The 11,690-nt window shown below is 33.2% G+C and overlaps 2 long non-coding RNA genes across 8 annotated transcripts; one reads left to right on the forward strand and one right to left on the reverse strand.

Moving 5' to 3' along the window:
- Positions 1-1,059: 1,059 nt before the first annotated feature.
- On the reverse strand, positions 1,060-5,237 carry LOC145598565 (uncharacterized). 2 transcript variants are annotated; one of them, XR_014103579.1, is made up of 4 exons: positions 4,966-5,235; positions 2,557-2,736; positions 2,079-2,473; positions 1,060-1,319 (listed from the first exon to the last, which is right to left on the reverse strand). It is a non-coding gene; the product is annotated as an uncharacterized LOC145598565 (long non-coding RNA). The 2 variants fall into 2 exon arrangements; XR_014103578.1 differs by having other exon boundaries at positions 2,079-2,736; positions 4,966-5,237.
- A 2,583-nt stretch (positions 5,238-7,820) lies between these two features.
- On the forward strand, positions 7,821-11,075 carry LOC145599236 (uncharacterized). 6 transcript variants are annotated; one of them, XR_014103707.1, is made up of 7 exons: positions 7,831-8,011; positions 9,069-9,567; positions 9,757-9,837; positions 10,100-10,182; positions 10,284-10,354; positions 10,558-10,645; positions 10,712-11,075. It is a non-coding gene; the product is annotated as an uncharacterized LOC145599236 (long non-coding RNA). The 6 variants fall into 6 exon arrangements; XR_014103708.1 differs by lacking the exon at positions 9,069-9,567 and having other exon boundaries at positions 7,821-8,011; XR_014103711.1 differs by lacking the exon at positions 10,558-10,645 and having other exon boundaries at positions 7,837-8,011; positions 9,069-9,837.
- The last annotated feature ends 615 nt before the right edge of the window (positions 11,076-11,690 follow it).

The raw sequence follows: 11,690 nt of genomic DNA on the forward strand, positions 1-11,690 counted from the left end.
CTGCAACTAAGCAAGAGGTTTTGGCATTGACGTCAATATTGTCGGACATGTACAAGTTGTTATCACAAACTTATGAGGCCATAAGAGAGAAAAATGAGTTACTCAAAAATAGACCTCCACCCAAGCAAAAGAAACCTTTTTCTCTCCAAGTGATCGACACTCCCAGGAAAAATAATAAAGGTTATACTCCAATTAGGACGTCATACGCTAATATGTTCAAAATGCTCTCCGAGAATGGTTAAATTCAACCTCTCGAACCGAGACCATTTGAGTCACTAAAAAGGATGGACAAATACTATTGTTCATACCATCAATCAGGGGGGCATACAATAGAGCACTGCTTCAAGTTCAAGGACTTGGTTCAACGTTTGATTGATGAAAAGAAACTGGTTTAACTCCCACAAGATGCCACAATCAATGGAGTATGGGATAGTGATGAGGAGGACGTTTACCTTAAGGATATTGAAGAGACTCCTCTATCAACAATATACCCAGTAAGTGACATTTGGGACGAGGAGAATACAACCTCCCATTTCAACACAACCACTACAACAAATTGACCTTTGTGCCACGGGAAAAATCGTGGCACAAGTTTAAATTTCCACGGGAATTCTGAAATTTACTCCCGAGGCACAAGAGGTCGTGGCAAGAAATTTGCCACGGGAAAAAGGATGTCGAGGCAAATATTGGATTTTATGCCACGGGTATTCAAGTGGCAAACAAATTCTTTCGCCACGAATACTAACGAGGCTAACAACTAATTTGCCACAAATTCTATTGTGGCTAATAAACTTCATAGCCACAAATATTAACGTTGCTAATAAGCTTGTTTGCCACAAATACTTTCGTGGCAAATATTATCCATTGCCACAAATACTATCATGGCTAAACAAGTTGTTTGTCAAGAATTTTTACCGTGGCTACCAAATTTACTATCGATGATCATTGTCGTGAGCTCCTGGCATGATCAACACGCGACTAAAAATTTTAGATGATAATTTTCAATCAAATAAAGCACATTTGGTAATTTTTTTATACCAATAAATAAATTTCGTAACACATAATAAATTTGGAGGAATAGATTTTCTAATTGATGTTTAATATCCATACAAACAAAATATTTGAAATTAGTATGATTCATCACTATTCACATACACACACGGAAAAAGAAAAATAAATAAATAAAAAATGAGCTAAGAGTCATGCCCTCTAATCCTAAGCTAAAGAAATACAAAATTATTACATTATATGTAATTTGATCGATAAAAATAAATAGTACGTAGTATATCTTGGAACGTGCTTTGCATTCTCCTTTTTACCTACAAGAATGGAAAACAAAAAGAATTAGTTACAAATTATTTTATAAAAGCCTAATAAACTATAAATTATAAACAATATAACCAACACATGATAGAAACCTCTATGTTTTCCTTGCACCTTTCTTTAGAAGTTGATTATATACTGCAATTGAACAGATTCATGGACAGATTCACTAAACTGATACTTGGCAAACTACCTAAATAGGGAGGAGTTTTTCCACTGAACTGTATACTTAGCAGACTACCTATATAGGGAGGAGTTTTTCCACTGAACTGTATACTTGTATACTTAGCAGACTACCTATATAGGGAGGAAATTTTCCAATGAACTGATTCACGGACGATTCAGGGTCTAAAGATTAGTGCAGGAATTGGTAAAAATGGTCTCGAAATACGGAAGCAGCCCTGAAATTCTGTTAGTAGACATGTCAGGAACCTGCAGTCTACTAATACTACTATTGCTTAAGGTTGAACTCAGAAAATCTTTTAACAGTAAACCAGTTAGATTATTACCCGAAAGATTAAGGATATATAATCAGTCCTAGGAGATGTTTGCTAGTGTTCAGCAAATAAAGAAGGGTATGATATTAAGTTATTAAAAGTCAGATCACTATTAGATCATGATTATTTCAAGGTTACACAACATATTATTGTGTAAGTAAATTAAAGCAAGAAAGACCAGGCCAACTCTCAAATCAAAGCAAAACAGATAACTATAGTTGACTGAATGTGAATTCAGAGAGATCGAGGTGTACTTACTTCACTTTGATGAACCTTCAATTCCTGAATCATCATTATTTGAAGAACCTCCTGCTCCAAGAAAATCCAGAAGTGGACTAAATTTCTTCTCCCAAACCGCATTGTTCCCTGCAATTTTTTGTCCACGTCATTCTTAACAGCTTCCGCTTCTTTTTGGCTTGTTCAGCTTCTATTTTAGCTTGTTCTGCCTCTGATCTAGCATTTTCAGCATCTTTTCTGCTTCTTCAACTGCTTGATTTGCTTTCTTTCTAACTTCATTCACCTCTTCAAAAAGATCTAATCGAGAAGGCTTTACTTTGAAATGTTTTTCACCAATCACCATTTAGTTTTTCAACAGGAGGTAATAGGGTAAGCTTCCTGCAATAAACTGTCCCTCTTTTTTTTTCCAACTCTACCTAGATCATGCATAAGCTCAGTAGGCATAGAATTGACATGAAAACCAAATTGAGCATTATACGTATTAACGGATAATTCATACCTGCTGAAATGTTTAATTCCTCTACCTCTGCTATATCCATGAGTTCGTCATTGTTAAGTGGTTCACTATGTGATGAAGATGCATTTTCAAGTTCGAGATCTTGACCAATTTGTCCTTCATCATCATATCGCGCTGTGTTGTTATCATCATCCCTTGTCTCTTCAGCCTCTTCATCCTTTTCTGTTTACGTGTATTGGAAAAAAAATAGATAAAATATATTTTAATCACTATATATGTATAAAGAAGGGAATATTTCTGGTGTTGTTGCTAGGTTCTGCAAGAATTTATATATACATGGATATGTTTAATTGTTATTTAAACATGGTTCTGCTGCCAGAAGTGTATAGCCGCCCCTACCCTACCACAACAGTTTGTAGCATACAGCAGAAAAAAAAAAACCCTTCCTACATTTGCCCCCCTCCCTGCAGGCTTGCAGCATGATTTCAAAATGTGAATATTGGCCATGAAATAATTTGAATGGAATTTCGCACCTGTAATCTCTGATCTTATATTTAGTTTTGCCGTAGATACTTCAATATTCTTTATTTTATTCAAAAAAAGAAAAGGCTTTGGAAAAGCAAATTTAAACCAAAGAAAAAACACTTCCTTTGGAAAAGCATTACCAAATCCATTACTATTGGACATGAAATATTATTAAGGCACAAATCTTGATACAAATTGCAAAATGTGAAGTGAAATAAATCAAAATTCTATAGATTTCAAAGAAAAGGTTGAGCACCTCTTCCGTGACTGTGAGTTTGCAAGCCATATTTGGAATAACTAAATGCTTATGTCTCGATATAGAGAGTCAACAGAATTTTATCCTCGAGGATTGAATAAAAAAATTGGCTGAATTATGCAATGAATCAGGTCAACCCACCCATACAAGCAATTCAGGTCTATGAGAGTAAAAAGGAATAACAAGGCAGGGGACAAGTTCAGCCAGCAACAGCAACTAAGGAAACATGACAAAATCTTTTAATGAAGCACTAAAGATTGTGGTGAATGAGTAGCGTTTTTATGTAATTTTGTGTGTATTGAGTAGGATAGTTTAAAGTAGTCTTAAGCTGCCATTTTGATGACTTGTTGCCTCAAGCTATAACTTGTAATTGCTACCTTCAAATATCTATCAAAATTGCAAACTTTCACCTAAATTATAATTCCACCATTGAAATATTACAATCAGTTTTCCTAGTCGATCTACAGCAAACTACTTGCAGAAAGATTCTATGACAGTATGACCAATGAGGGCATGTACAAATATTTCCTATTACAGGGCATCTGGCTTGCTAGGAGTAGGAAAATATTCAAGGGCCTGAGTTAAAATCCTGCGATTGCTCTTGATGAAATTAACGGCATGGCAAGAGATTCTAAAAAGAGTACGAAGATAAAAGAGAAGGCACTAGGGAGGCGGTTAGATAGACAAGACTTGGAGCTCGGATGGCTACAACCAAGACCAGTCCCATACACCCTCCCTACCATACCATCTCCACCTACATCCCCTACAACCATCAAACCTCCTGCTGCCCTCGCATACCCCCTCCCCCTCCCAACACCATCTTCTAAACTGCCCACCAGTTGACACCCACAGCAACAACAAATATAGCCTTCGAGCATATAATAACACAGATGACAACAATACTAAAGATAGAGCTATATGTATCACATATTAAACAATGATAGGACACACATGAACTGCGACTTATTCAACAAAAGGAACAGAGTAAATTGCATACACGATGCATTCAAAAACCCAAAAGAATCTATTGCTTATTTAACATTACTGAGTAATCATGCTTCAAAAGTACTTACAAAGAACAAGGACTTTAAATAGTAGCATGAACACTAATTATTTAGCCCAAAACAAATTAAAAACTATAAGGAGTAGGAATTACTAATTAATTGCTATAAAGTACTCTGTTTTGCCTTTTTACTGTTCTTACATTATACATTAACAATTACAAATAATACGAGGTATTATATACTGGAAAATACACAGCGCATGCAAATATATCAGAAAATTGAAAATATTTCACAAAAAAAAAAAAAAAAAAAAAAATAAAATAAAATAAAAAATCCATTAAATATTGTTTAGTAATTCAAAATTTTGAATTGGTTAAATTAAATCAATTAAGCTGCCATACGAAAAAATCAACATTAAAGAACACATCGAAATTTAAACAAAAAATTGCAAAAGGAAAACACATCGAAATTTAAGCAAAAAATTGCAAAAGGAAAATTACAATTGGAGTATGTATAATTTTATTTGAGCATAGCAATTACACTAAACATAAATAAGAACTAAATTCAAATATTACCATATTCGAATTGAAATAAATAGCCATTACCATTGTTTTAATTCTTTAAAGTACAAAATAATAAGAAAAACGAACAATTAACGCATCTTACCTTGGAACTTTTACAACGGAATTAAAATCACGATTCAAAGGCGTGGAATTGCGTATCGAATCTTGATTCTGGTCACGAACGGTTGTGAATCACAAACAATAAGGGTAACGTGATTTTGAGAGGATATTTTTTTTTTTACTAAATTGGCGGAACCAATTTTCGTTTTAAATACTTAATTTTTTTTTTTTTTTTGGGGCAAAAGTGGGATAAACCGCCTAATCTATCAATGTTGGGATTTGTGAGTTTTTTATTTTTATTTTTAAGTGCTCGATTTTTTTTTTTTTTAATAATGCTCAATTCTTATATTTAATTAGACATGTATGATTATTTTTTTTTTTGATGCAAAAGAGGGCAAGCCCGAGAAAAAGAACAAGAAAATTACACCACCATACGTGGCAAAGCCACTGCCACCGTGTCCTCCTAGAGTAAGTTTTTTATTTCGATTGGAGGATCATCGAAATAAACTAGCTTCTCTTGAAGGACAACTCCCAAGCTAGCAAGCTTATCCGCCACTCTATTCCCCTCCCTAAAACAATGAACAATAGAAAAAGAAGTACCAAAAAAACTACAAAGACTACGACAAGAATTAATGATGTGCACACACTCTCCATGCTGCTTGTTTGCATCGGCAATAGCTTCTACACATGCTTTGTTGTCCATTTGCACAATGTATGATTATTCATAATGTAATAAAGATTTTTTTGGTGAAGTTCATCATGTAATAATGATATAAAAAATAAAATTTATATGATAATTTTTGAAAATTTTAATCTAGTACTTCCTTTGTTTTTTTAGTTGACATTTTTTTATTATCACGCTTGCCAGCGTATGTTTTTAACGATTAATATGACTAATTAGGGTCTGTTCATATTTACTGAAGTGAACTAAACTAAACTGATTGGAGCTGAACTGAACTGAACTGAACTGATTGGAGCTGAACTAAACTGAACTGAACTGAACTAAGCTGAAATGAATATTTTATGAGAGAAGGAAATTGAAAGCTAAACTGAACTGGACTGATTGGAGCTGAACTGAACTGAACTGAACTGATTGGAGCTGAATTGAAATTAAGTAAATGTAAACAGGACCTAATTATCAATATTGTAAAATTATAAAAAGTGAATATTAATAAAATATACATTGAAACGATTCAAACAAGATCCCACATGAATATGTTTTATCGTATCTATAAACTACAAAAACATTTTTTTGAATAAAATTATGATTCAATTTGTACATTTGAAAATTGGTATTTTATCGAAAATAAAACTCTAAACTAACAATTTCATCCTAAAATTCTATCCAAATTGAATCTAAACTAACTTTTTTATCTTATAAAGTCTATTTATTTAGGGGTTTACTAAGTCAGTCAAGGGTTACTATAAGTAACTTTTAACCGATCGAGTAACCCTAATTGACCGAGTAACCCTGAATAACCCCATAATAAGTAACCCCGTAATATAAAATTTTGTTATATTATAAATATCAATAAGTTAAATTACGACAATTGATTATTGATAAAAGATTATTTTGTGTTGACTTCCGACAAGTACACACAGTACTACACAGTATATAAATACAATCTACGTATATTATTGATTAATGGGTCAAAAACTAAAATAGTTCACAACAAAAAATAACACATTATCATGTAACTAGAGTTGACAATACAAGTGTTTGGGACGAGTTTGGAATGTGGGTTACATGTGACCGACGTAAGACCATGTTAATTACATTACGAATTTACGAGAGTGAGATATAGTTCAAGTGGTTAGAGCTCCACTCTTAATTCCATCAGATTTTGGGATCGATTCTCATCACCCGCCCTTGTGGCTCTCTAAACACCAAAAAAAAAATGTTAATTACATTACAAACAGATAGGTGCGTATCATCAGTGTGTTAATCTAAAGAATATGATATTTAAAACAACTTGGAATGTTGACGTCTTGACCATAAACTAGTTATTAGTATGTTCTTTATCAAATTATAATCAACCATTCTTATAATGTTCCATTGTCTTCTCAAATGATCGATTATAATGTGCTTCCTCCGTTTTTTTTTTTTTTTTTACTTGTAACACTTCCTTAAAAAGGAAATGTCACAATACTTGCAACACACTATAAAAGGAAAGTTACTTTAGGAAAAAACTATACTATATTCCTTATTTAAAGCACATGTCCAACTAAATTACACTCCTAACAACCACTCATCGTATTTTAAAGTTTATTATATCATGTAAACCCCACCTTTCTTAATTACCGCGCTAAAGGATGTGTTGCATCTAAAAGAAAACGGAGGAAGTAGTTTATATAAGATTTTAAGAAATTTAGGAAAAACAACATCATCATTTCATTACAACTAGTACTTGGATATTTGATGAGTTCCTTGATCCAATAGTATTTTAATAATCTCTTAAAGTTGATTAACAACATTATTAGAGTAGTATTAGCTTATTGTTAATCCATGAAATTAACAACCCCATTCCAATTATTTCATATACTTGTAATAGTTTAGTCTCTAGTCTAGCTTAATTCATATGCCTGTCTTATTACTGTATATATATATACAACATTTAGATTTATTCATGTATAGTGACCGAGTGCTATGTAATTGTACACTATCGTATATTAATTTAATGAGCAATCCGGATATATAATTACAATTTTACAAATAAAATCGTGAATTAATAAAAAAAAAAATCAAAATTTCAATTTTACAAAGCTACAAGAAAAAATTTAGGAGTTACCTCCATAATCAATATATTGTTTAACTTGGTTGAAAATTTTGCGGGAAATTCTACCCTCTAAAACTAAAATTCATTAATAAGCGGTAAAACTCACTCCAAATTAATTCTGAGCACAATTAATTTATAAAAATTAAAAATTAAAAGTTAAAACAGTAAACACCTACCTACTCAATTGGTCAATCATGCGTTCTTCACTCCATTCTCCATTCTATAATCTCCATTCTCCATTTTATATTCTCTACAGAAGCGTTTTAACATCTACTCTCTTCTATACACAAGTGGGAAATCTCTAATTCTCAGGTAATTTCCTTCTCTCATAAATCTGAAATTTAATTTTTCTCTAAAATTATGTTTCTTTAAATCAATTAGCGGTATCTATATTGGTTTATTTTTATTTTATTTAGTTTTTATTTATATTAGTGATATTAATTTCGGGTTTCCATGGGTTGTGAAATTTATTTTTAATCTATCATCATCTGTCAATTAGCTGATTTAATAATGACTATGGACAATGTTAAATGTTGCGCTATTTATTGATAGTTATTTGATTTAGTTGTTGTTCAATACATTTTGCGTTTTTTGTGAGATTTGTGTTCGGATCTGATTTGGGTTTTTTTTTTTTTTTTTTTTTTTTTTTTTTTTTTTTTTTTTGTGGTCATATTGTTTTTATTGAATTTGTTGCATTGTTTTCACTAAATTGGGTTTCTGAATGTTATTTGATCATGAGAAGTAAATATATATATTTTTTCTGGGGCTATATATTGTTTATGCTAGCAACTGATTGTGTCCAATTGGTTGGAAAGTCATTTACCCTCTAATTTCTTCTTAGTATTTCAACAATGGATAAAAGTTTCCTTTAAAAAAAAAAAAGGATAAAAGTTCTAGTGAGAGCTGTGCAGCAGCTTATCATATATAAGAAACCTATACATTGATTGAACCATGATGTGATAATTGGAAATTTTGTTGAATATGTGAATTTAATAGGCTATACAAACCCTTTATTGAGAAAATTATGCATTTCTGTAGTTTTGTTTATGCTGGACACATAATATCTATACTTAATATTTTTGTAAAAGGTTTTATTTTTTTCTTCTCGTGGATGATAAATGGAAAAATGGACACATAATAGAAATTAGCTTAGACACTTTGTTTGGAGGGCCTGTAAGGGGTTCTTAGCAGTTTGTGAGAGGCTACATTATATGCATTTCCTCTCTGACCCTGTGAGTGCGATCTGTGGGAATGGTATTGAGTGTACTCTACATGCTACATTTGAATGTCAAGCGATTAAGAATATTTGGACAACGAGCTCCTTCATGAACATTATTAATCAGGCCCTATCCTCTGATTTTGCTGCAAGGTTTCTTCGGTTAACGTCGAATGTATCAAGAAAAGAGCTCCTTTCCATTACAACCCTTGCCTGGTCTGCTTAGTGGTGCAGGAACAAGCGCATTTTTGAGAATGAAAGCCAGTGCCTAGTGCAAAGAGCATCAAGCTTGCTGAAGTATGTTGGGGAGTATGAAGAGTATGCTGCAAATAAAGGTTTTCATAGTATAGGGGAGATTACCATATGCTTCTTTAAATTCGTGGAAGTGTCCAAGAGCGAGGACTGTTAATATCAGAGACGAGAAGGGTGATTTGCTGGCTGCGGCTGTGCAAAATAAGCATGCTTGGTGGTTTCTTGCACTAGCTGAAGCTGCAGCATGCCGCTTTGGTATACAACTGGCTGCTAGGTTGGAATTTATGAGTATCATTGTAAAATCTGACTCCCTGATGGTTGTTGATGGCCTGATGGGGTTAAGAAGCAGCATGGTGGTTTTGATCCTTTGAGAAGCTGAGATTGCCTATCAAAACTGACTGTATGTTGGGAGTCAAATTCTCGAAGCTTATATCTTTCTTGTGTTCATATGCTCTGTTGGTGCTATGTAGCTTTGTAGAAAAATCAAAAGTTCTGCAATTTCACATTCACAAGTTGTATATATGTGTTTTCAGTATGATCTTTCTACCTAGATCTGGATTGATGATGTGACACCTTTTACTAAATTCAGGCATTTGTGAATTTTGTCCATGCTACATACGGATTTGGGAAAAATATGAGGCATGCTGGTCTAGGCCCTTGTTTCCTTCAGGTGATGGTTCTCATAATTATGTGAAGTCTGCTTCTTATTCTAAGCTTTTGATTACTGTAGAGTGTAGATTGAAATCTAATTATGATAATAATCATGCTTTAGAATGAAGTATGCCTTTGGGATTTGTTAATGCTCCAAAAACAGGCTGTAGTGCGGGATGATAAACATGGCATCTTTGTAGTAAGACTTACATAAGGGCACATTTTGTTAGGGAATCCTATTCTTATTCTGAGAATATTTTTGCGATTTCTTTATCACTTAGGTTCTGGGTTCTCAAGTTCGGCAGCATTTGTTTGCTCTTCTAAAATCACTATAATGGACGTTGTTGGGTTGAACTTCCCTAAGGTATTTTAAATTATCTGTAATAATTTTTATTGTTCTGTAGTAATTTAGTAATTTTCCTTTCTAAATTAAAGTATGCCTAACACCGAATGACCTTTTTTTAGAGGGCCGCTCATGTGTACTCTGAAGCTAAGAGGGTACATGCTTTCAAGGATATAATGTCCTCGGATTTGAGGTAAGCTGAATTTAGCTATTTTCTAGGCACTAGGATCCTCTTTCCCCTATATATTTTCTACGAAGTATATATGTAGTCTTTTGGGTTCTTGTATTTAACTAATGCATAGTTGTCATTTTAGCATAATTCTTAAAGTTATGTGTTTGCTGGTTATTCTCTTCTATTATAGTTACCTCCTAACGAGATTGACTTTTGTTGGACAGATCACTTGTGGGATTTGCTGGCCTCCAATGGTGGCTGCTAGTCCTGCTTGTGGACATCTATTCTAAGCATGTTTGTTCTGATGCAAATGTATTAATCTGATCTCTGATGCAAATGTGCTAGGTGGTGTTACTTGAGATTTATTTTTCTTTGCAGGTGATGCTGACAATCCCCTCGACTGACTTTGGCAGAAGTAGGCTCAAAGTGGTCAGGGCAGTATGAATTTTACAGAATCACAGTGAGTATTGATCAAGAAGGATTTTGGACACTAGCCGAGGCATGTTGCTCGTGCAGTGGCTGGGGCTTATGGATGTATAGTACTATAGTGTGACGATGCATTATTTGTGGTTCAAGCTATTCTTAGACACCAAGTTGGAGCTGCTCCAATCTCTCTTCTATGATGATATTAGTAGATTAAGAGTTGATTTTTTTAATTCTTTCTCCCTTTCTCATGTAAAACGAGTGGGTCATACAATGTGGCTTATTGTGTAGTTTAATGGGATAGGAGTATTTACTAGTAGTTTAAACTTTGGTGGATCTTGGTATTAGTTAATATATTTGCTTATTTTGCCTCCCCAAAAAAAGTGTCAAATACTTGGTATTTTTCATTTTTTATTTTTGCACCAACAATCAGTGTTTATAGAACATATAGGTACTAATATTCATTTTTACTCTTGACTCTTGAGATTATATATATGGTCATAATTTAACAAGACTCACATTCACAAATCTTAAGGTGTTCGGTTAGCTTAAGTTTACTTTGTCAATATATGTTTGCCACAAAAATAAATATTAATGTGGCACAAGTATTAGAATGAATGCCACGGCGAAATAAAAATAACCGTGACACAAGTGTTTGTTTGCCACGAGAATAATATTAGTTGTGACATTAGTGTACATTGGCCACAGGAACATAATTATATGTGGCAAAAGTGTTTATTTGCCACGGGATAAAAATTTTGTCGTGGCACTAGTTTCAATTAGCCACGAACTTTTTTTTTCCCGTGGCATAATATATTATTGTTATATGAAGTTTTTGACAGACTTATTTTTCCCGTGGCAACATAAAATTATGCCACGAATTTAGAATTCCCGTGACATAATTCGTGGCACAAGGGTCAATTTGTTGTAGTGA

Source organism: Chenopodium album, chromosome 20, assembly GCF_948465745.1.
Source record: "Chenopodium album chromosome 20, dcCheAlbu1.1, whole genome shotgun sequence".
NCBI lineage: Eukaryota > Viridiplantae > Streptophyta > Magnoliopsida > Caryophyllales > Amaranthaceae > Chenopodium > Chenopodium album.